The sequence below is a fragment of the Pseudophryne corroboree genome, unplaced genomic scaffold (genome assembly GCF_028390025.1).
Source record: "Pseudophryne corroboree isolate aPseCor3 unplaced genomic scaffold, aPseCor3.hap2 scaffold_297, whole genome shotgun sequence".
NCBI lineage: Eukaryota > Metazoa > Chordata > Amphibia > Anura > Myobatrachidae > Pseudophryne > Pseudophryne corroboree.
This window is the reverse complement of record NW_026969640.1, coordinates 459930-484302: the sequence shown is the minus strand read 5'-3', so window position 1 is coordinate 484302 and position 24373 is coordinate 459930. Positions and strand designations below refer to the sequence as shown.

Below are 24373 nucleotides of genomic sequence, written 5' to 3'. Positions count from 1 at the left end.
CCTGATCTGACTGCGGCCGCTGCTACTGCTGCGGCCCGAAACCCCTGCCGGTCCCCTCCATAGACTTCTGCCTGTCCAGCGCTGAGGTACTAGGGGTATCCCAGCTGCGGGAAGGGTATGTCTCTGGCTTTCTCTCCGGCAGGGGAAGGTGACAGCGGCGGAGGAAGTGTTGCCCACCTCAGACACTGCAGGCCTCCCCGATCCAGCTGCGGCCACAGCTGATGCTGCCAGAACCCCCTGCTGGTCTCCTTTGTTGACTGCCGCATGGCCAGTGCTGAAGTACTGGGGGTAGGCCAGCTATGGGAAGAGTGTCTCTGCCTCGGGCTCTCTCTCTCTGTCAGGGGAAGGAAGGGCTGATTCTCTGGCACAACAGGGAGGGCTAGGCTGCAGGAACACAGCACTGGAAGAAACAGGAGGCCGAACTCATGACCAAAAAGTGAGCAGTGCAGTGATCAGCCCCCTAGTCTTTCCCTCTCTCTGGGTGCAGAGCTGTATTCTACAGAGAGAGCTGGGATGGGAAGAAGGGGAACAGCACCTGACACACACATACACGCGCGGCACCTGACACACACATACACGCGCAACACCTGACACACACACATACACGTGCGGCACCTGACACACACACACGTAGCATCAGACACAATAAAATAAACATGCAGCACCTGACCCACACATACACGCGCAACACCTGACACACACACACATACACGTGCGGCACCTGACACACACACACGTAGCATCAGACACAATAAAATAAACATGCAGCACCTGACCCACACATACACGCGCAACACCTGACACACACACACATATACACGTGCGGCACCTGACACACACACGTACCATCAGACACAATAAAATAAACATGCAGCACCTGACACATGCATATACACGCAGCACCTGACACATGCATATACACGCAGCACCTGACACATGCATATACACGCAGCACCTGACACATGCATATACACGCAGCACCTGACACATGCATATACACGCAGCACCTGACACATGCATATACACGCAGCACCTGACACATACATATACACGCACACCATCAGACACACACATACACACGCAGTGCTTTACTCACACACACATAGACACGTGCAGCACCTGAGGCACACACATGTACACGCGCAGCACCTGACGCACACACATGTACACGCGCAGCACCTGACGCACACTCATGTACACACGCAGCACCTGACGCACACTCATGTACACGCGCAGCACCTAATGCACACTCATGTACACGCGCAGCACCTGACGCACACTCATGTACACGCGCATCACCTGACACAGACATAAGTATTCATGCACAGCACCAGACATACACTTGTACACACGCGGAGCACCTGATACTCACACACATATACACCCGCAACACCTGACACACACACACACACACGTGCGGCAGCTGACGCATACACACGCACCATCAGACACACTCATATATACACTCAGCACCTGACACACACATACACACAGGAGCTGACGCACACATACACAGGCAGCACCTGACACACACACACATATACACGCGCAGCACCTGACACCACGCACTCACACGTACAAGCAATGCATTTCACGCCTACCTCCAGCCTCAGTTACAGGCTGCTGCCGCCTACCCCCCTCCCTGCATCAGCTGCAAAGGCAGCAAAATATTTTGACCAAAGTCTAAAGGCCCGTACACATTAAACGATGTCGCTCTGTGAGCTACATCGTCTAATGTTTCCCCTCCCGGGCCGGCCGGCGGCCGACTGTACACACTGAGCGATATGACCGCTCATATCGCTCAGTGACGTCACGCCCCCGCCAGCCCTGCATGAAGGTCGTGGACGACAGTCCACATCCTTCCTGCATGCCCTACCGACAGCGAAGATTGTTGCCGACCCGCGGGGCCGCGCATCGTTTGTCGCTGGCTGCATACACACTTAACGATAAAATGAGCGACGTCGCTCATTAAATCGTTAAGTGTGTACGGACCTTAAACAATTTGGTTTGGTTAATAAAATAATTTTGCACAGAACAGTGATGTTATACGAACATTTTCATTAAACATTTAAAAAATCAAATGTTTATTCTTACAGTGAAATTTTACATTTCTGAATAAAAAAAATAAATTTAAAAAAAGCGATGAAATTCCATAGACAAAAAACCTTACGGTTTCACATGTCCCATTAAGGCTTCTTAGACATGATCGAAATTTCAGAAACCTGTTGTAACTCTTCCACTCAAACTCCAAAAAGCAATGAAATTCCGATCATTAAGGCTGACGCCTTAATGGACGTGTTCCTTGCGCAATACAGATATGGTATGCCATCACAGCCTGTGGGTAAGTGCAGATTCAGCACTCTCACAGAGTGAGATTGCTGTCACTCACACAATGGTGGAGCTGCTAATTCACAGATGTGTGTGCTCATTGGAATACACACATGCAGTCTATGCAACTGAAGGTCTGAGCGGAAGACAAAGCTGCTCAGATGAGGTAAGAGTGTTGTTGATTGGAGGGAGGAGAGCGGTGTGGATGGGGGAACAGAAGTGTGTGGATAGAGCGAACACTAAGCAGCACTAATGGGGGGGACAGAGAAACACAGGGGGTAATTCAGACCGCAGCAGCAGCAGCGATTGCAGTCTGAATTAGTTTGTGAGGTGCGCACGTGCAATGGCCGCACTGCGCGTGCGTACCCCAGGAGCCCAGTGAGATGCTATCACCCTGCCTGATTGATAGGCAGAGGTGGTTGCGGGGAAGGAGGGGGGCGTGCAAACAGCGTTAGAATGCCATTGGCAGGGCATGGTCTGCACAACGGAGGCGTTTCCGGACCACTGGGGGGTGGGCTGTGGCGGTTATCCCCCTGCCAAGAGCGCAGGATCCACTAAATTTACCTTCAGGATGTCAGCTACATGAATAGGGTAAGAGTGGTGTGGATAGGGGGTAGATTAAGCAGCAAGTATGGGAAGGGAGACAGAGCGGTGCAGATGGGGGAAATGGTGCAGATGGGTTGAAAACACTGGCATGGATGGGTAGAAAACTGGTGCAGATGGGAGAGAAGACAGTGTGCCATGTACTGGAGGAGGCAGAGTGACGTTGAAGAAGGAAACACTGAGCAGCACAGAGAGAAGGAAACGGTGGTACAGACAATACACAGGTGGGGAAAGACAGATGGTACAGATAAGTTAGTACAGACTAGCACAGATGGGAGAACACAGCAGTAGGGATTGGGGAAGACCGGGCAGCATGGGGGTGTATAGGGGAAGTAAGTGTAGATGCATAGACTGTAGATGGGGTATTATAGTTTAGCAATTAACCAAGATGTTTGAGGGAGCTAAATGTGTATACTAAGTGAGATGGATGTATGGAGTTAGAAGGATGTTGTAAGAAGGTGGCTTTGTTGTGTTGACTGAATGGGATGGTTGTGGGCACTGTGTGGGATGGGAGCACCACAAAACTGCTCAGACCTTCAGTTGCATAGACTGCATGTGTGTATTCCAATGAGCACACAAATCTGTGAATTAGCAGCTCCACCATTGTGTGAGTGACAGCAATCTCACTCTGTGAGAGTGCTGAATCTGCACTTACCCACAGGCTGTGATGGCATACCATATCTGTATTGCGCAAGGAACACGTCCATTAAGGCGTCAGCCTTAATGATCGGAATTTCATTGCTTTTTGGAGTTTGAGTGGAAGAGTTACAACAGGTTTCTGAAATTTCGATCATGTCTAAGAAGCCTTAATGGGACATGTGAAACCGTAAGGTTTTTTGTCTATGGAATATATATATATATCACAAACATATATGATTCATACATATATCACACACACATACATGATACATACATGAGAAAGACCTGGGATGGTGATGAGGCCAGGGCCCCCTGCTGATGTTGCGTTGAGGAAGGCAGTGTTCCAGGGCGGATGCCAGTCGGGGAGAGCGCCGCGCAGCCCGGGAAAAATACTGCTGAGGAGCTACATCTGGAAGAGCCCCTGGGAGGGAGAGTGCCACATGCCCCATCCTGCGCGGCAGACTCTGCAGGCCTGCACATGGGAAGGGAGGTCTCTGGCCACACATACTCACCCTTCTGCTGAAGCCCCGCTGCTGTCCCCATCAGCGATCTCCAGCGGGGAGCGGGGCCAGGATGAACCTCAACCTGTGAGAACTATCTTCCTGATCAAGAGATCTCATATGCAAGATAAGTATGTGTTGGGATAGGGCTGGGGAGGGCGGCTGCTCGGGCACACCCCCGTCAAGTTAAGGAGATTTAACTGAGGAAGCACAAGGGAACTCTCGTCTGGGGACAACAACTGCAGGGAGACCACATCTTTTCAGATGAACATGGGAGGGCGGAAGGCTGCCTAATACTGAAGCACCCTCAGACATTAAACCATATGCAACAACTATTGCAAGCATTCCTGGGGGAAGGTCTGCAGCAGACGGATTTGCATACGGTGATGTCATCCAAGCAGTGGGCCAAAGTTGGCTGGAACCGTCATCTGTATATGAAAAGAGAAAAGGGGCATGTAGGGCATGGCGGCCTTTTGCGGCGCTTGGATAACCCCAAGTTTGCATTAAACACCCCCACCCTCCTTCGGTGTGGGGCTCATGTTGGCCATGCCCAAGCCCCTGAAGCATTCAAGCTGATTTCTTGCAGCAGCTGGGCACTGTAACAGCTTCAGAGCTGCTCTACAAGACAAGTAAAAGGGTGTGGGCCCTGCAGCACCACCTGTAGTTTGCATACACACATATATAGGACAGCATCTCTTATATGCCCCAGGGTCAATAAAATAGTATCCTTGTCTAGGCTATCCATCCCCTCAGATAAGGTATTTGTCCATGCCGCTACAGCACTACACACCCAGGCCGACGCAATTGCCGGTCTGAGTAAGGTACCTGAATGTGTATAAATGGACTTCAGGGTAATCTCCTGTTTGCGGTCAGCACACTCTTTGAGGGTAGCCGTATCCTGGGACGGGAGGGCTACCTTCTTGGATAAGCGTGTTAATGCTTTGTACACCCTAGGGGAGGATTCCCATCGTAACCTATCCGTTGATGGGAAAGGATACGCCATAAGAATCCTTTTGGAAATCTGCAGTCTTTTATCTGGAGATTCCCAAGCTTTTTCACATAACTCGTTCAGCTCGTGTGAGGGGGGAAAGGTTACCTCAGGCTTCTTACCCTTGTACATATGTACCCTCTTGTCAGCGACAGGGGGTTCCTCTGTGATGTGCAAAACATCTTTTATTGCCATAATCATAAATCGAATGGATTTTGCCAATTTTGGCTGTAACTTTGCATCATCGTAATCGACACTGGAGTCAGAATCCGTGTCGGTATCTGTGTCAACAATCTGGGATAGTGGGCGCTTATGAGACCCTGACAGTCCCTGCAACATAGGATCAGGCATGGGTTTAAACCCTGACTGTCCCAAAGCTTCTGCCTTGTCTAATCTTTTGTGCAATGAGTTTACACTAGCATTTAAAACATTCCACATATCCATCCAATCAGCTGTCGGCGGAGACACCACATTCATTTGCTCCCGCTCCTCTCTAATATAGCCTTCTTCCTCAGACATGTCGACACACGTGTACCGACACACTACACACACAGGGAATGCTTTTTCTGAAGACAGTTTCCCCACAAGGCCCTTTGGAGAGACAGAGAGAGAGTATGCCAGCACACCCCCCAGCGCTATATAACCCAGGAATAAAACAGTAACTTAATGTTTGCCCAGTAGTGCTGCTGTATGTAATTTGCGAATTATGTGCCCCCCCCCTCTTTTCAACCCTCTTGTCTAACGTGGTATAAGCAGGGGAGAGTCCGGGGAGCTTCCTCTCAGCGGTGCTGTGGAGAAAAAATGGCGCTGGTGAGTGCTGAGGGAGAAGCCCCGCCCCCTCGGAGGCGGGCTTCTGTCCCGCTTAAACTAAAATTGGTGGGGGCTTATACATATATAAAGTGCCCAGCTGTATATATGTTATATTTTTGCGAAAGAGGTTTATATTGCTGCCCAGGGCGCCCCCCCTGCGCCCTGCACCCTTACAGTGACCGGAGTATGTGAGGTGTATGGGAGCAAAGGCGCACAGCTGCAGTGCTGTGCGTTACCTCAGTGAAGATCATGAAGTCTTCTGCCGCCTCTGAAGTCTTCTTTTCTTCTCATACTCACCCGGCTTCTATCTTCCGGCTCTGCGAGGGGGACGGCGGCGCGGCTCTGGGACGGACGGCGAGGGTGAGATACTGCGTACCAATCACACTGGAGCTAATGGTGTCCAGTAGCCTAAGAAGCAGGACCTTGCAACTCAGAGAGTAGGGCTGCTTCTCTCCCCTCAGTCCCTCGATGAGGGTGTCTGTTGCCAGCAGTGCTCCCTGAAAATTAAAAACCTAACAAAATACTTTCTGTCAGAAAGCTCAGGAGAGCTCCTGAAAAGCACCCAGTCTCCACTGGGTACAGTATCAAACTGAGGTCTGGAGGAGGGGCATAGAGGGAGGAGCCAGTGCACACCCAGAACTAAAGTCTTTCTTAAAGTGCCCATGTCTCCTGCGGAGCCCGTCTATCCCCATGGTCCTTACGGAGTCCCCAGCATCCTCTAGGACGTTAGAGAAAATAGGATTTTAATACCTACCGGTAAATCCTTTTCTCTTAGTCCGTAGAGGATGCTGGGCACCCGTCCCAGTGCGTACTGTGTCTGCAGTTATTAAATGGCCCTTAACTCCAGAACATTTATGTGGAGATGAAAACATCCAAGGAAGACTTGACCATCTTCCTTGGATGTTTTCCCCCTGTGTGACTGCTCTCCAGCCTCGGAGGGTTGCATCCGTGGTCCCTAGGATCCCGTCCTGGATCCCGAACCATCGCCCCTCTAGGTGGTGAGAACTGTGCAGCCACCAATGGAGTGAGATTCTGGTCTTGGAAGACAGGATTATCCTCCGGTGCATGTGTAGGTGGGATCCGGACCACTTGTCCAACAGGTCCCACTGGAACACTCTGGCATGGAACCTGCCAAACTGAATGGCCTCGTAGGCCGCGACCATCTTCCCCAGCAACTGAATGCATTGATGGATTAACACTCTTGCTGGTTTCAGAATTTGTTTGACCAGACTCTGGATCTCCAGAGCCTTTCCACTAGAAGAAAACCTCTTCTGTGTCCAGTATCACTCCCAAAAACAACAACCGCGTCATTGGGACCAACTGCGATTTTGGCAAGTTTAGGAGCCAACCATGTTGTTGAAGAACTGTCAGGGAGAGTAGATGTTTTGCACCAACTGGTCCCTGGATCTCGCCTTTATCAGGAGATCATCCAAGTATGGGATAATTGTGACTCCTTGCTTGCGAAGGAGGACCATCATTTCCGCCATCACCCTGGTGAAAATCCTCGGAGCCGTGGACAGACCAAACGGCAACGTCTGAAATTGGTAATGACAATCCTGAATTGCAAACCTCAGGTAGCTTGATGCAGTGGCTAAATGGGAACATATTAGTAGGCATCCTTTATGTCTACCAAAACCATGAAATCTCCTTTATCCCCCGGACTGGAGATCACTACCCTGAGAGATTCCATCTTGAAATTGAATTTCTTTAGGTAGAAATTAAGGGATTTCAGATTTAAGATTGGTCTGACTGAGCCGTCCGGCTTCGGGACCACGAAGAGGCTTGAATAAAAACCTTCTCCCTGCTGACTAAGGCTGATTTGAACAATCGGTGAGGGGGAATGTCTTGAAACCCCAGTTTGTACCCTTGGGACACTATTTGTAAAACCCACGAGTCCAGGTCCGAATGAATCTAGAACTGACTGAAGAGTTTTAGACGTGCCCCCCACTGGTGCGGGCTCCTGCAAGAGAGCCCCAGCGTCATGCAGTGGATTTGGCAGAAGCAGAGGACGATCTCTGCTCCTGCGATCTTGAAGAGGCTACAGACCTCTTCCCTCTTTTCCTTCCTCTACCTGCAAAGAAAGGGGAATCTTAACTTCTTGCATATCTATTGGGCCGAAATGACTGCGTCAGATAATGATGCGTCTTCATCCGTTGAGAGGGAACATAGGGCAAGAAGGATGACTTACCTGCGGGAGCTGCCGAGATCAAATTAACTAGGCCGTCGCCAAACAAGGCTTCACCTTCATAGGGAAGAGACTCCCTTTCTTCTTGGAGTCAGCATCAGCATTCCCTTGGTGAATCCACAATGCCCTCCTATCCGAGACTGCCATGAAATTGGCCCGTGAGCACTTGTGCCCGGTGTAGGATTTTTAAATATGTGTAGTTTACTGTATGCAAGGGTTTAAAACCTTTTAGGAACTGAGATCTAAGGTGTATTACATGTAGTTTAAAAAAAACAAAAAAGGTTTATTTTATGGCAGTAGTTTCCAAACTGGGGTTCTTGCACTGGTAGCATAGTTTGGTGGTCCAGGACCAATTAAAATTATTTATACTTTATTAAATTGGCAAAACCATTCCCTCACAACATAACTGAACCTGAGGATGACATGCTATAAACACAATTTACTTAATTTTATATTTTTTTCTGAATTTCTCAATAAAAAAAACTTTGGCCTAGGGGTGCCATGAAACAAATTTTGATACTCTAGGGCAGGGGTGTCAAACCCATGGGCCGCATGCCGCCCCCAATGCATCCTTTTGTGGCCCACAGGCCGAGGTCCGACAGGGGTCCTTTTGTGGCCCGATCACCTTGCTTAGAGCGAGGGCAGGAGAGTGCAGCCAGAGTCTTTGCTTTCTATGTGCGGCACCATCTTCCCGAAGAGATCACCGGGAAGATAGTGCCCCTTCCACTGGCTACAGCACAGGTATACTGGGGTGGGGTAGCAAACTGGGGGCCCCAATGGGCCCCTCCAGCAGTCCCTCTACCAAAACACGTCTTTTGGTGGTTTTGCGGTGTTGTTATAACTACATGGTGACGATACTGTAGCACAGAGATTTTCAACCATTTACAACTCACGTCACACAGAACAAGATTTAAATATTGACAAGGCACACTGAAATATAATGGTGATGCATGGTGCAGTATCGTGTCCTAGGATGTCATGTCGCAGCTTCTCCATAGGTAACGCCTGAACAGGCCCAGTGACAGGGGGGACAAAGGGGACACTTGTTCAGGGCTCCAAGTATTAAGAACAGAAATAATGGGGCCACAGTGCCAATATTGCTTTTTAAAGTGTATCCACCAACTGCTCAATTTAAGCAGGAAAACAATTAACAGGCCAACTAAACCCTCCCCCCTCCTTTTACCCCATCACTTTGTCCAGTCCCTGTGGTCCATACTGTATTGCCATTATTATGCATTTTGCTGTGCTGGCCCTTTTCTGAATGTCCCTGCCACCGCCACCGAAGAGCTGGATAGCCCAGTATGAAAACCACCTGCCGGCCTCACTGACGGTCCGAGTCAAAGGCTCCATTTTTTTTTAAAGATCCCTCTGCCAAGTTAAGGGGGAGTTGAGGTGGCCCCAGAGATATCAGTGTACTGGGCCCCGAGATTTCTGTTGCTGGCCCTGACCCTCAGGGGCGTATCTACCCCTTGGCCAGGATGGCACTTGCCAGGGGCACCATCCAGCTGTGCCAACCGTGGCTAAGGGATAGAGTTCTGCAGTCTCGAAAGGGCGCTATGGCAATCAGCGTGGGACTGACCAATTAGACGGTGAGGGAAGGATACTGAAATTGTCCCAACCCTGTTACAGTTTGAAACGCCCCTCAACTGCTGTCCACTGCTTCACTCCTAGCTCTGCCCCTTTGAAATTATTAATCCCTACCCCCCGGTAGGCGGAGTTCTCCAGGCCCATACTCAGGAGTCACCACTGCTGTACATTATGTGCCGGTTGTAGAGGCAGAGCGGGGAACATCAGAGAACGCCACAAATTACACAGTGGGCAAGGAGATGGCTGGAGACAGCTGCACAGCCATGCCTTGCAAGTTCGAGAGAGCTGTTGAATTTCAGCACTTCAAGTCAGAGCCTGCCCCCTGCTGCCCAAGCAGTCCGTGACAGTTAGTGTCGAGGAGGGGGGGATTTGTGCATGTGTGCTATCAGTGAGTGTGTGGGGGGGGTGGGGGGGTGGAGGATGTGTGTGACTGTGAGGGAGCTGTCAGTGTCAGTGGGGAGAGGAGCAGGAGGGAGTTGTCAGTGTGTGGAAGTGATGAGAGTTGTCAGTACTGGGGAAATGTGTGTGTGTGTGTGTGTGTGTGTGTGTGTGTGTGTGTGTGTGTGTGTGTGTACTAGATTTAGGAGTGTGTGTTTGTGAGAGGTTTCAGTTGGGGAATTAGAGTTCATACAGTAATTAAATGTTTTCATATTGAGAACTACATCTCCCAGCATATACAGTGTGCTGGGGATGCTAACAAGCTTTATTTAAAAGTTTAAAAAACATTGCTTTTATGACTGCAATGGTTAAAAAGGGAGAGCTATAAATCAATTTATCAGTGAATGATCGCAGTTTGAGCTGTTACATTTTACTGAACCACCTATCCCTCCACACTCACTACCTGTCCTCAGGATACATTTACCATCCCGGCAGACGGTATACCGGCGGTCATTTGACCGATGTTGGAATCCTGACACCACTTGGGAGACTGGTGCCGGCACACAGACAGCCAACATCCCGAAGGCGAGTATTGGAGGGAGGGTTAGGACCGGGGGAGCGGGTGTTAGGGAAGGCACTAGGAGGGGGGGGGGGGGTTAGTCCTAGCTGCCACCCCCTGAGGGTTAGCCCTATCCGCCACCCCCCCAGAGGATTAGGATTAGGTATCATGTGACTGCTGGAATCCCGAGCGCCGGATGCCATACCCAACCCCCTTTACTTTTTCAGGCATTTCTATCTCTCCTCTGTCTATGGTGTTCCGATTGCCCACTTTCCCTTGTGCTTTTCTCTCTCTCTCTCTCTCTCCTTTGTTTAGAGCATCAGTTTCTGTAGTCCACTTTATCCTTATTTTTTCCAGTGTTTCACTATCTCTCTGATGTAATGAGGATGTATGGTCTAGAGGGATCAGTAATGCATTGTACTGTATAGAGGCGTCAGGGATGTAGCGTAGGGTATAGAGGCGTCAGGGATGTAGCGTAGGTTATAGAGGCATCAGGAATGTAGCGTAGGGAATAGAGGCATCAGGGATGTAGCGTAGGGTATAGAGGCGTCAGGGATGTAGCATAGGGAATAGAGGCGTCAGGGATGTAGCGTAGGGAATAGAGGCGTCAGGGATGTAGCTTAGGGAATATAGGCATCAGGGATGTACTAGCAGGTATATAGAGGTCAGTGTACTGTATAGAGGGGTCAGTAATGCAGTGATGGTTATAGAAAGGTCAGTGATGTAGTGTAGGGTATAGAGGGGTCAGTTATGTAGTGTGGGGTAAAGAGGGGTCAGTAAAGATACTAAGCTGAAGTACTTAGAACACTTCTTGAATTAAGACACAACCTGCAAGAAAAAGTATGCAATATGGGTGAAAAGGCAAATGTCAGAGGCCTGATACAAGTGACCAGCTCCACACCTTGCACCACATAGCGTTATGTTAAACTGGGATATGTTCTTTTTTGGTGTGTGTGTGTGTGTGTGTGTGTGTGTGTGTGTGTATGTGTGTGGGGGGGGGGTGCCAAACGAAATTTTTGCCATTGGCTCCTTTGGTCTAGAACCAGCCCTGATCACAAAATATTTTTGTCTGAGCAGACTGGACACTGATCAGCGTTGGCTCATTCTCAGCCCCCCGCCCAGCCTCTGCTGCCAACAGACTGCTATTAGCTAGTTAACCTTCTGCCTTCCCTATCTATGACACAGACTGCTGCTAATGCTACCAGACTGTTCCCAGTGGCTTCACACCAACAGTGAATCCCAGCCGATGATGTAGGGCAGCGTGTGGGGGAGGGGGTCAGTTGCTGTGGCTCCAACATGGTAACCGCCAATGGACTGCAATGCTTTATCGAAAGGGGGGCGCCAGTCCCTTACTTTGCCAGGGGCGCTTGGACCCCTAGCTACACCTCTGTTGACCCTAACCGATACCCCTAAACTAACCATAATTCCTGCAGTAAAAATCCATGTTTCTATGTATATAGGGGGTCATTCCGAGTTGATCGCATGCTGCCGTTGTTCGCTGCGTAGCAATCAGTTGAAAAAAAATGGCTAATCTGTGCATGCGCATGCTCCGTAATGTGCATGCGCATCGTACGGGTACAAAGTCCATTGTGGTTTTGCACTAGTTCTAGCGATTATTCCAATCACAGAACAGGCCACAAGGAGATTGACAGAAAGAGGGCGTTTCTGGGTGTCAACTGACCGTTTTCAGGGAGTGCTTGGAAAAATGCAGGCGTGGCAGAAGAAATGCAGACGTGGCTGGGCATTCGCTGGATGGGTGTGTGACATCAAAAGCCGTCCCTCGGTTGTTAGAATCAACGCACACGAAGTGTAACTACAGTGCTGGTCTTATTTTGAAACGATTTTGCAGGCGCTCTGCTGCTCAAGTGTTCGCACTTCTCCAAAGTGAATATACACTCTCCAGTGGGCAGCGACAATGCGTTTGCATGGCTGCTAAAAACTGCTAGCGAGCAATCAACTCAGAATGACCCCCATAGTGTATTGCAAGAAAATATCTGTAAATCCAATGGTACCGTAAGTGCGGTATATACTCGCACTTCTTTGCGGGGTGAGAACATCTCCCCTAAGTGAAGTCAGCCCTATGAATAGAGTTTGTGTGATCCCTGTGCAGCAGTCACAGAAAGGGTTCATCTCTGCAGTTTGTCACTCAAATTACATTGCTGCATTTTTTCTAGAAGTGGATCTGAGAGCTGTTACCCGCAGACCAGCTACAATAATTATCCTGGGTACTCACTAGACCAGTGGTTCTCAAACTGCACCCTGGGGTGCCTCAGGACACTTGCAGGGGTGCCTTGGATTGGTGGTCCAGGACCAATTCAAAATATTTATAGTTAGTGTTAAAGGCAAAACCAGTGCTGTTGGCTGGCAATCATAACATATGTGCACAAGCAGAAGCAAATCCTGTCCCCTACCAAAGGGCCAGTGCTAGGGTGTTTGGCGCCTCCCTGCAAACTATTAATTTGGGCCCTCTCTCCAATACTTAATAAAGGGACAGTGCGCTCCTTAAAAAAAGAAGGTGTGGTATCACAAGGAAGGGGCATGGCCACACAATAGCACCCCAAATCAAAATACGCCACACAGTAGCACTATCTTATTGTCATTACACCGCATGTAATAATAATAATAATAATACCCACAGTCGCAGTGCCCTTTATACACATAACCACCATATCAGTGCAGCTTACACACATAATGCCAACAGAAGCAGTGCCCCTTCTACACATGCCCACGGTGGCAATCCTTTACATGGCAAATATCAACCTGGTTTTGCCATGTAAAGGATTGCCACTTTAAAAACAAACAATCAAACAAAAACAAAACAACAGGAAAAAACACAAAATCTCTCACTTTCTGATTCTCACACCCTATTACATTCCTCCCTATATATTTAAATGTTTCTATTACTGTATGTTCCCTCTTCCCTTCTCCAAACTATACACATCAACATTTTTTAGTATTTCCAGGTAAGTTTTGTGATGTAGGCCATGCACAATTTTAGTTGCCCTAATGTATTTACAGCCTTCTGGAGATATGGCTTCTGGAACTGAACACAGGATTCTAAATGTGGCTGTACCAAGGACCTATACAGTGGCATTACAGGTTGAGTATCCCTTATCCAAAATGCTTGGGACCAGAGGAATTTTGGATATCGGATTTTTCTGTATTTTGGAATAATTGCATACCATAACGAGATATTATGGTGATGGGACCTAAATCTAAGCACAGAAGGCATTTATGTTTCATATACACCTTATACACACAGCCTGAAGGTCATTTTAGCCAATATTTTTTATAACTTTGTGCATTAAACAAAGTGTGTGTACATTCACAGAATTCATTTATGTTTCATATACACCTTATACACACAGTCTGAAGTTCATTTAATACAATATTTTTAATAACTTTGAGTATTAAACAAAGTTTGTGTACACTGAGCCATCAAAACACAAAGGTTTCACTATCTCAGTCTCACTCAAAAAAGTCCGTATTTCGGAATATTCCGTATTTCGGAATATTTGGATATGGGATACTCAACCTGTATTACTTTTTTCTGCTACTGGTTCTTTAACCTATGCAAACAAGCATCTGACTTGCCTTTCCTATTGCTTTGTTACATTGCTTACCTGAAATAGTAATACTTAGATAGCTTTCCTCTTGCCATTATAATGCCCTTAATATTATAGTTAGCCTTTGCATTTTTGAGACGTGTATGATTTTGCATTTTTTGGCATTAAATGTTGCCATGTTCTTGACCATTCCTCTAGTCCAGGGGCGGAACTGCCAGAGACAACGGAGTCAGTTGCCGCCGGGCTCCAGCCCTAAAGGGGCTTCCTCCATTGCCCCCCGGCTGAAGCACTCACTCATCATGGGAAAGTACCAATGTGTTTCTTCGTTGGTTGATGGAAGAAACATCTTACAAAAACTCTCCAGATTATTGACTTTTTAAAGTTTTTCTAGGAAACGTTTTAGATGAATGCTTATTAGCCTTTGTCAGTATGAACTTTCGTAAAGTGTCTCTGTGGCGCAATCAGTTAGTATGTACGGCTATTAACCAAAAGGTTGGTGGTTCAATCCCACCCAGGGACCTAATTGACCTTGTTATCAGATTTTGGTGATCTTTAAGTAGACAAGTCAAATTTCATACCCCCTGTTATGGTGTAGGGTACCTGGCCTTCTCTGATGTAATCAGAGTTAGATTTGATTCAGTGATTTTATAAAAACATCTAGGAAGCACAATTTAGCAGTGGGTTGCAGAGAAAAAGAAATATGCTGGCAAAAAAATCAAATTGCGTGATTAAACAGCTCTTCATTTTCTGGCTTTATTTTTATGCTAACAAATTTGTTCTCTGAAAAGTGTCCACAAAGCCAAGTCTCTGATTAACACCTTTGTAGGGATGGTTTTTCACCTATTACTAAATTAAACTTGCTTCATTGGAAAGGCAGCAAGATGCATCCTCATTTCAATGTCTACTGAAATAATACAGGTTGACACAAGGAAACATTAACGCCACTGCATCCTTGCTGCTTTCTCATGTGGAAGTCTGTTTAATGTGAAAACAAGGTGATATCTAATTAGCACACAGGTAAGGAATTAAGAAAATCTTTATTTAAGGGTGAAGATGTTTCTCACAAAATCGTTGCCCCAATGCATCATTGAAATTCAAGCTGGAAAGATGATTTTAATATATCACTTGTACATTTTGTATTGCTCTTCTGGTGACAATGTAGTTTGATTTTGTCAATTACCATTTTAATAATAGGGTAAAGAAAATTAAGTGGATTTTTGAAAGAAAACAATACTGTCAATATACTATTAAAACAAATTAAAATGGTAAAAGTTATTGTACTTTAAGTAAAAATAAAAGAGCCAAAATATCAATCCCAGTTTTGGATTACTTTAGTTAACAAAAAAAAGGGTGTGGGCCCTGCAGCACTACCTGTAGTTTGCATTGTGTGTTGGAAGGCACAAAGTAAGCAGACGGGAGAAGTCAGGATAGTGCGCAAGGGCATAGAAGGGAGCGGCTCAAGAAAAGAGAAGTGGAAACAGACAGCAAACTAGGCTGGAGAGAGACCTGAGACAAAGAGATCTGAATTATACGAGAGACGACCAGGGTAAACACAAATTATGCAGTCAAGTTTCCCACATTTGGGGAAATCACAGGGGCAGCACACCCAGAGTGCAATGGGTGAGCCTTGCCCTGGGAGAAGCACCTACATGATCATAGTATCTCACCTGGCAGGTAAGTAGGAGTTGGGCTAGAGCTGGGGAGGGTCGCTGCTCGGGTACCCCCCTGTCAAGTGAAGGAGATCCAACTGAGGCAGCACAAGGGAACTCTCGAAAGAGGAACAAGGCTAGAGGAAGATCTGAGACAAAGAAATCTGATTTTTACCAGAGTTGACCAGAAGAAAGCACAAACACAGTCCCCCACTACCACAAATAATGCTGTCGAGTTTCCCACATTTGGGGAAATCACAGGGGTCAGCATACCCAGAATGCAATGAATGAACCTCACCCTGGGAGAACAATCTTCATGACCATGGTATCTCCTATGCAAAATAAGTATGATTTGGGATAGGGCTGGGGAGGGCCGCTGCTCAGGCACATCTCTGTCAAGTAAAGAAGATTCAACTGAGGCAGCACTAGGGAACTCTCATCTGGGGACAACAACTGCAGGGAGAACACATATTTTCAGATGAACATGGGAGGGCAGAAGGCTGCCTAATACTGAAGCACCCCCAAACAACAAACCAAATGCAACAACTAGTGCAAGCATTCCTGGGGGAAGGCCTGCAGCAGATGGATTTGCATATGGTGATGTCATCCAAGCAGTGGGTCAAAGTTGGCTTCAACCCTCGTCTGCATATGAAAAGAAAAAAGGGATGTGCAGGGCATGGTGTCCTTTTGTGGCGCTTGGATGACCCCTCCTTCGGTGTGGGGCTCATGTTGGCTATGCCCCAGCCCCTGAAGCATTCAAGATGATTTCTTGCAGCAGCTGGGCACTGTAACAGCTCCAGAGTTGCTCTGTAAAGCATGTAAAAGGGTGTGGGCCCTGCAGCACTACCTGTAGTATGCATTGTGCGTTGGAAGGCACAAAGTAAGCAGACGGGAGAGGTCAGGAAAGTGCGCAACTGCATAGAAGGGAGCGGCTCAAGAAAAGAGAAGTGGAAACAGACAGCAAACTAGGCTGGAGAAAGACCTGAGACAAAGAGATCTGAATTATATGAGAGCCGACCAGAGGAAACACAAATTATGCAGTCAAGTGTCCCACATTTGGGGAAATCGCAGGAGCAGCACACCCAGAGTGCAATGGGTGAGCCTAGCCCTGGGAGAAGCACCTTCCTGATCATAGTATCTCACCTGGCAGGTAAATAGGAGTTGGGCTAGAGCTGGGGAGGGTCGCTGCTCGTGCACCCCCCTGTCAAGTGAAGGAGATCCAACTGAGGCAGCACAAGGGAACTCTCGAAAGAAGAACAAGGCTAGAGGAAGATCTGAGACAAAGAAATCTGACTTTTACCAGAGCTGACCAGAGGAAAGCACAAACACAGTCCCCCACTACCACAAATAATGCAGTCGAGTTTCCCACATTTGGGGAAATCACAGGGGTCAGCATACCCAGAATGCAATGAATGAACCTCACCCTGGGAGAACAATCTTCATGACCATGGTATCTCCTATGCAAAATAAGTATGATTTGGGATAGGGCTGGGGAGGGCCGCTGCTCAGGCACATCTCTGTCAAGTAAAGGAGATTCAACTGAGGCAGCACAAGGGAACTCTCATCTGGGGACAACAACTGCAGGGAGAACACATATTTTCAGATGAACATGGGAGGGCAGAAGGCTGCCTAATACTGAAGCACCCCCAAACAACAAACCAAATGCAACAACTAGTGCAAGCATTCCTGGGGGAAGGCCTGCAGCAGATTGATTTGCATATGGTAATGCCATCCAAGCAGTGGGTCAAAGTTGGCTTCAACCCTCGTCTGCATATGAAAAGAGAAAAGGGGTGTGCAGGGCATGGCGGCCTTTTGCGGCGCTTGGATGACCCTTAGTTCGCATTAAACACCTCCACCCTCCTTCGGTGTGGGGCTCATGTTGGCTATGCCCCAGCCCCTGAAGCATTCAAGCTGATTTCTTGATGCAGCTGGGCACTGTAACAGCTCCAGAGCTGCTCTGTAAGGCAAGTAAAAGGGTGTGGGCCCTGCAGCACTACCTCTAGTTTGCATTGTGCATTGTAAGGCACAAAGTAAGCAGACGGGAGAAGTCAGGATAGTGCGCAAGGGCATAGAAGGGAGCGGCTCAAGAAAAGAGAAGTGGAAACAGACAGCAAACTAGGCTGGAGAGAGACCTGAGACAAAGAGATCTGAATTATACGAGAGCCGACAAGGGGAAACACAAATTATGCAGTCAAGTGTCCCACATTTGGGGAAATTGCAGGAGCAGCACACCCAGAGTGCAATGGGTGAGCCTTGCCCTGGGAGAAGCACCTTCATGATCATAGTATCTCACCTGGCAGGTAAGTAGGAGTTGGGCTAGAGCTGGGGAGGGTCGCTGCTCGGGCACCCCCCTGTCAAGTGAAGGAGATCCAACTGAGGCAGCACAAGGGAACTCTCGAAAGAGGAACAAGGCTAGAGGAAGATCTGAGACAAAGAAATCTGACTTTTACCAGAGCTGACCAGAGGAAAGCACAAACACAGTCCCCCTCTACCACAAATAATGCAGTCGAGTTTCCCACATTTGGGGAAATCACAGGGGTCAGCATACCCAGAATGCAATGAATGAACCTCACCCTGGGAGAACAATCTTCATGACCATGGTATCTCCTATGCAAAATAGGTATGATTTGGGATAGGGCTGGGGAGGGCCGCTGCTCAGGCACATCTCTGTCAAGTAAAGGAGATTCAACTGAGGCAGCACAAGGGAACTCTCATCTGGGGACAACAACTGCAGGGAGAACACATATTTTCAGATGAACATGGGAGGGCAGAAGGCTGCCTAATACTGAAGCACCCCCAAACAACAAACCAAATGCAACTACTAGTACAAGCATTCCTGGGGGAAGGCCTGCAGCAGATGGATTTGCATATGGTGATGTCATCCAAGCAGTGGGTCAAAGTTGGCTTCAACCCTCATCTGCATATGAAAAGAGAAAAGGGGCGTGCAGGGCATGGCGGCCTTTTGCGGCGCTTGGATGACCCCTAGTTCGCATTAAACACCTCCACCCTCCTTCGGTGTGGGGCTCATGTTGGCTATGCCCCAGCCCCTGAAGCATTCAAGCTGATTTCTTGCAGCAGCTGGGCACTGTAACAGCTCCAGAGCTGCTCTGTAAGGCAAGTAAAAGGGTGTGGGCCCTGCAGCACTACCTGTAGTTCGCATTGTGCGTTGGAAGGCACAAAGTAAGCAGATGGGAGAAGTCAGTATAGTGCGCAAGGGCATAGAAGGGAGCGGCTCAAGAAAAGAGAAGTGGAAACAGACAGCAAACTAGGCTGAAGAGAGACCTGAGACAAAGAGATCTGAATTATATGAGAGCCGACCATGGGAAACACAAATTATGCAGTTAAGTTTCCCACATTTGGGGAAATCAAAGAAGCAGCACACCCAGAGTGCAATGGGTGAGCCTTGCCCTGGGAGAAGCACCTACATGATCATAGTATCTCACCTGGCAGGTAAGTAGGAGTTGGGCTAGAGCTGGGGAGGGTCGCTGCTCAGGCACCCCCCTGTCAAGTGAAGGAGATCCAACTGAGGCAGCACAAGGGAACTCTCGAAAGAAGAACAAGGCTAGAGGAAGATCTGAGACAAAGAAATCTGACTTTTACCAGAGCTGACCAGAGGAAAGCACAAACACAGTCCCCCACTACCACAAATAATGCAGTCGAGTTTCCCACATTTGGGGAAATCACAGGGGTCATCATACCCAGAATGCAATGAATGAACCTCACCCTGGGAGAACAATCTTCATGACCATGATATCTCCTATGCAAAATAAGTATGATTTGGGATAGGGCTGGGGAGGGCCGCTGCTCAGGCACATCTCTGTCAAGTAAAGGCGATTCAACTGAGGCAGCACAAGGGAACTCTCATCTGGGGACAACAACTGCAGGGAGAACACATATTTTCAGATGAACATGGGAGGGCAGAAGGCTGCCTAATACTGAAGCACCCCCAAACAACAAACCAAATGCAACAACTAGTGCAAGCATTCCTGGGGGAAGGCCTGCAGCAGATGGATTTGCATATGGTGATGTCATCCAAGCAGTGGGTCAAAGTTGGCTTCAACCCTCGTCTGCATATGAAAAGAAAAAAGGGATGTGCAGGGCATGGCGGCCTTTTGCGGCGCTTGGATGACTTCTAATTCGCATTAAACACCTCCACCCTCCTTCGGTGTGGGGCTCATGTTGGCTATGCCCCAGCACCTGAAGCATTCAAGCTGATTTCTTGCAGCAGCTGGGCACTGTAACAGCTCCAGAGCTGCTCTGTAAGGCAAGTAAAAGGGTGTGGGCCCTGCAGCACTACCTGTAGTTCGCATTGTGCGTTGGAAGGCACAAAGTAAGCAGACGGGAGAAGTCAGGATAGTGCGCAAGGGCATAGAAGGGAGCGGCTCAAGAAAAGAGAAGTGGAAACAGACAGCAAACTAGGCTGGAGAGAGACATGAGACAAAGAGATCTGAATTATACGAGAGCCGACCAGAGAAAACACAAATTATGCAGTCAAGTGTCCCACATTTGGGGAAATCGCAGGAGCAGCACACCCAGAGTGCAATGGGTGAGCCTTGCCCTGGGAGAAGCACCTTCCTGATCATAGTATCTCACCTGGCAGGTAAGTAGGAGTTGGGCTAGAGCTGGGGAGGGTCGCTGCTCGGGCACCCCCCTGTCAAGTGAAGGAGATCCAACTGAGGCAGCACAAGGGAACTCTCGAAAGAAGAACAAGGCTAGAGGAAGATCTGAGACAAAGAAATCTGACTTTTACTAGAGCTGACCGGAGGAAAGCACAAACACAGTCCCCCACTACCACAAATAATGCAGTCGAGTTTCCCACATTTGGGGAAATCACAGGGGTCAGCATACCCAGAATGCAATGAATGAACCTCACCCTGGGAGAACAATCTTCATGACCATGGTATCTCCTATGCAAAATAAGTATGATTTGGGATAGGGCTGGGGAGGGCCGCTGCTCAGGCATATATCTGTCAAGTAAAGGAGATTCAACTGAGGCAGCACAAGGGAACTCTCATCTGGGGACAACAACTGCAGGGAGAACACATATTTTCAAATGAACATGGGAGGGCAGAAGGCTGCCTAATACTGAAGCACCCCCAAACAACAAACCAAATGCAACAACTAGTACAAGCATTCCTGGGGGAAGGTCTGCAGAAGACGGATTTGCATACAGTGATGTCATCCAAGCAGTGGGCCAAAGTTGGCTGGAACCCTCATCTGCATATGAAAAGAGAAAAGGGGTATGCAGGGCATGGCGGCCTTTTGCGGCGCTTGGATGACCCTTAGTTCGCATTAAACACCCCCACCCTCCTTCGGTGTGGGGCTCATGTTGGCAATGCCCCAGCCCCTGAAGCATTCCTGCTGATTTCTTGCAGCAGCTGGGCACTGTAACAGCTCCAGAGCTGCTCTGTAAGGCAACTAAAAGGGTGTGGGCCCTGCAGCACTACCTGTAGTTCGCATTGTGCGCTGGAAGGCACAAAGTAAGCAGACGGGAGAAGTCAGGATAGTGCGCAAGGGCATAGAAGGGAGCAGCTCAAGAAAAGAGAAGTGGAAACAGACAGCAAACTAGGCTGGAGAGAGACCTGAGACAAAGAGATCTGAATTATACGAGAGCCGACCAGAGGAAACACAAATTATGCAATCAAGTGTTCCACATTTGGGGAAATCGCAGGAGCAGCACACCCAGAGTGCAATGGGTGAGCCTTGCCCTGGGAGAAGCACCTTCCTGATCATAGTATCTCACCTGGCAGGTAAGTAGGAGTTGGGCTAGAGCTGGGGAGGGTCGCTGCTCGGGCACCCCCCTGTCAAGTGAAGGAGATCCAACTGAGGCAGCACAAGGGAACTCTCGAAAGAAGAACAAGGCTAGAGGAAGATCTGAGACAAAGAAATCTGACTTTTACCAGAGCTGACCAGAGGAAAGCACAAACACAGTCACCCACTACCACAAATAATGCAGTCGAGTTTCCCACATTTGGGGAAATCACAGGGGTCAGCATACCCAGAATGCAATGAATGAACCTCTCCCTGGGAGAACAATCTTCATGACCATGGTATCTCCTATGCAAAATAAGTATGATTTGGGATAGGGCTGGGGAGGGCCGCTGCTCAGGCATATCTCTGTCAAGTAAAGGAGATTCAACTGAGGCAGCACAAGGGAACTCTCATCTGGGGACAACAACTGCAGGGAGAACACATATTTTCAAATGAACATGGGAGGGCAGAAGGCTGCCTAATACTGAAGCACCCCCAAACAACAAACCAAATGCAACAACTAGTGCAAGCATTCCTGGGGGAAGGCCTGCAGCAGATGGATTTGCATATGGTGATGTCATCCAAGCAGTGGGTCAAAGTTGGCTTCAACCCTCGTCTGCATATGAAAAGAAAAAAGGGATGTGCAGGGCATGGCGGCCATTTGCGGCGCTTGGATGACTTCTAATTCGCATTAAACACCTCCACCCTCCTTCGGTGTGGGGCTCATGTTGGCTATGCCCCAGCACCTGAAGCATTCAAGCTGATTTCTTGCAGCAGCTGGGCACTGTAACAGCTCCAGAGCTGCTCTGTAAGGCAAGTAAAAGGGTGTGGGCCCTGCAGCACTACCTGTAGTTCGCATTGTGCGTTGGAAGGCACAAAGTAAGCAGACGGGAGAAGTCAGGATAGTGCGCAAGGGCATAGAAGGGAGCGGCTCAAGAAAAGAGAAGTGGAAACAGACAGCAAACTAGGCTGGAGAGAGACATGAGACAAAGAGATCTGAATTATACGAGAGCCGACCAGAGAAAACACAAATTATGCAGTCAAGTGTCCCACATTTGGGGAAATCGCAGGAGCAGCACACCCAGAGTGCAATGGGTGAGCCTTGCCCTGGGAGAAGCACCTTCCTGATCATAGTATCTCACCTGGCAGGTAAGTAGGAGTTGGGCTAGAGCTGGGGAGGGTCGCTGCTCGGGCACCCCCCTGTCAAGTGAAGGAGATCCAACTGAGGCAGCACAAGGGAACTCTCGAAAGAAGAACAAGGCTAGAGGAAGATCTGAGACAAAGAAATCTGACTTTTACCAGAGCTGACCGGAGGAAAGCACAAACACAGTCCCCCACTACCACAAATAATGCAGTCGAGTTTCCCACATTTGGGGAAATCACAGGGGTCAGCATACCCAGAATGCAATGAATGAACCTCACCCTGGGAGAACAATCTTCATGACCATGGTATCTCCTATGCAAAATAAGTATGATTTGGGATAGGGCTGGGGAGGGCCGCTGCTCAGGCATATATCTGTCAAGTAAAGGAGATTCAACTGAGGCAGCACAAGGGAACTCTCATCTGGGGACAACAACTGCAGGGAGAACACATATTTTCAAATGAACATGGGAGGGCAGAAGGCTGCCTAATACTGAAGCACCCCCAAACAACAAACCAAATGCAACAACTAGTACAAGCATTCCTGGGGGAAGGTCTGCAGAAGACGGATTTGCATACAGTGATGTCATCCAAGCAGTGGGCCAAAGTTGGCTGGAACCCTCATCTGCATATGAAAAGAGAAAAGGGGTATGCAGGGCATGGCGGCCTTTTGCGGCGCTTGGATGACCCTTAGTTCGCATTAAACACCCCCACCCTCCTTCGGTGTGGGGCTCATATTGGCAATGCCCCAGCCTTCAAGCTGATTTCTTGCAGCAGCTTGGCACTGTAACAGCTCCAGAGCTGCTCTGTAAGGCAAGTAAAAGGTTGTGGGCCCTGCAGCACTACCTGTAGTTTGCATTGTGCATTGGAAGGCACAAAGTAAGCAGACAGGAGTAGAAGTCAGGATAGTGCACAAGGGTATAGAAGGGAGGGGCTCAAAAAAAAAGAAGTGGAAACAGACAGCAAACTAGGCTGGAGAGAGACCTTAGACAAAGAGATCTGAATTATATGAAAGCCGACCAGTGGAAACACAAATTATGCCGTCAAGTTTCCCACATTTGGGGAAATCACAGGGGCAGCACACCCAGAGTGCAATGGATGAGCCTTGCCCTGGGGGAAGCACCTTCATGATCATAGTATCTCACCTGGCAGATAAGTAGGAGTTGGGCTAGAGCTGGGGAGGGTCGCTGCTCGGGCACCCCCCTGTCAAGTGAAGGAGATCCAACTGAGGCAGCACAAGGGAACTCTCGAAAGAAGAACAAGGCTAGAGGAAGATCTGAGACAAAGAAATCTGACTTTTACCAGAGCTAACCAGAGGAAAGCACAAACACAGTCCCCCACTACCACAAATAATGCAGTCGAGTTTCCCACATTTGGGGAAATCACAGGGGTCAGCATACCCAGAATGCAATGAATGAACCTCACCCTGGGAGAACAATCTTCATGACCATGGTATCTCCTATGCAAAATAAGTATGATTTGGGATAGGGCTGGGGAGGGCCGCTGCTCAGGCACATCTCTGTCAAGTAAAGGAGATTCAACTGAGGCAGCACAAGGGAACTCTCATCTGGGGACAACAACTGCAGGGAGAACACATATTTTCAGATGAACATGGGAGGGCAGAAGGCTGCCTAATACTGAAGCACCCCCAAACAACAAACCAAATGCAACAACTAGTGCAAGCATTCC

The 24373-nt window shown here is 48.5% G+C and overlaps 14 non-coding genes and 2 pseudogenes across 14 annotated transcripts; all 16 read right to left on the bottom strand.

Moving 5' to 3' along the window:
- Positions 1 to 15662: 15662 nt before the first annotated feature.
- On the bottom strand, positions 15663 to 15825 carry LOC135015682 (U1 spliceosomal RNA). The gene has a single exon (XR_010213893.1). It is a non-coding gene; the product is annotated as a U1 spliceosomal RNA (small nuclear RNA).
- A 152-nt stretch (positions 15826 to 15977) lies between these two features.
- Positions 15978 to 16141, bottom strand: LOC135015636 (U1 spliceosomal RNA). Its single transcript, XR_010213853.1, has one exon. It is a non-coding gene; the product is annotated as a U1 spliceosomal RNA (small nuclear RNA).
- Positions 16142 to 16787: 646 nt separating this feature from the next.
- Positions 16788 to 16950, bottom strand: LOC135015689 (U1 spliceosomal RNA). The gene has a single exon (XR_010213894.1). It is a non-coding gene; the product is annotated as a U1 spliceosomal RNA (small nuclear RNA).
- A 152-nt stretch (positions 16951 to 17102) lies between these two features.
- On the bottom strand, positions 17103 to 17266 carry LOC135015724 (U1 spliceosomal RNA). Its single transcript, XR_010213919.1, has one exon. It is a non-coding gene; the product is annotated as a U1 spliceosomal RNA (small nuclear RNA).
- A 698-nt stretch (positions 17267 to 17964) lies between these two features.
- On the bottom strand, positions 17965 to 18100 carry LOC135015662 (U1 spliceosomal RNA; annotated as a pseudogene).
- A 152-nt stretch (positions 18101 to 18252) lies between these two features.
- Positions 18253 to 18416, bottom strand: LOC135015737 (U1 spliceosomal RNA). Its single transcript, XR_010213933.1, has one exon. It is a non-coding gene; the product is annotated as a U1 spliceosomal RNA (small nuclear RNA).
- Positions 18417 to 19096: 680 nt separating this feature from the next.
- Positions 19097 to 19250, bottom strand: LOC135015686 (U1 spliceosomal RNA; annotated as a pseudogene).
- A 152-nt stretch (positions 19251 to 19402) lies between these two features.
- Positions 19403 to 19566, bottom strand: LOC135015627 (U1 spliceosomal RNA). The gene has a single exon (XR_010213845.1). It is a non-coding gene; the product is annotated as a U1 spliceosomal RNA (small nuclear RNA).
- Positions 19567 to 20237: 671 nt separating this feature from the next.
- Positions 20238 to 20400, bottom strand: LOC135015652 (U1 spliceosomal RNA). Its single transcript, XR_010213868.1, has one exon. It is a non-coding gene; the product is annotated as a U1 spliceosomal RNA (small nuclear RNA).
- A 152-nt stretch (positions 20401 to 20552) lies between these two features.
- Positions 20553 to 20716, bottom strand: LOC135015714 (U1 spliceosomal RNA). The gene has a single exon (XR_010213908.1). It is a non-coding gene; the product is annotated as a U1 spliceosomal RNA (small nuclear RNA).
- Positions 20717 to 21387: 671 nt separating this feature from the next.
- LOC135015660 (U1 spliceosomal RNA) lies at positions 21388 to 21550 on the bottom strand. The gene has a single exon (XR_010213876.1). It is a non-coding gene; the product is annotated as a U1 spliceosomal RNA (small nuclear RNA).
- Positions 21551 to 21702: 152 nt separating this feature from the next.
- Positions 21703 to 21866, bottom strand: LOC135015628 (U1 spliceosomal RNA). Its single transcript, XR_010213846.1, has one exon. It is a non-coding gene; the product is annotated as a U1 spliceosomal RNA (small nuclear RNA).
- A 671-nt stretch (positions 21867 to 22537) lies between these two features.
- Positions 22538 to 22700, bottom strand: LOC135015650 (U1 spliceosomal RNA). The gene has a single exon (XR_010213867.1). It is a non-coding gene; the product is annotated as a U1 spliceosomal RNA (small nuclear RNA).
- A 152-nt stretch (positions 22701 to 22852) lies between these two features.
- LOC135015713 (U1 spliceosomal RNA) lies at positions 22853 to 23016 on the bottom strand. The gene has a single exon (XR_010213907.1). It is a non-coding gene; the product is annotated as a U1 spliceosomal RNA (small nuclear RNA).
- A 665-nt stretch (positions 23017 to 23681) lies between these two features.
- Positions 23682 to 23844, bottom strand: LOC135015702 (U1 spliceosomal RNA). Its single transcript, XR_010213902.1, has one exon. It is a non-coding gene; the product is annotated as a U1 spliceosomal RNA (small nuclear RNA).
- Positions 23845 to 23996: 152 nt separating this feature from the next.
- Positions 23997 to 24160, bottom strand: LOC135015723 (U1 spliceosomal RNA). Its single transcript, XR_010213918.1, has one exon. It is a non-coding gene; the product is annotated as a U1 spliceosomal RNA (small nuclear RNA).
- Between the last annotated feature and the right edge of the window lie 213 nt (positions 24161 to 24373).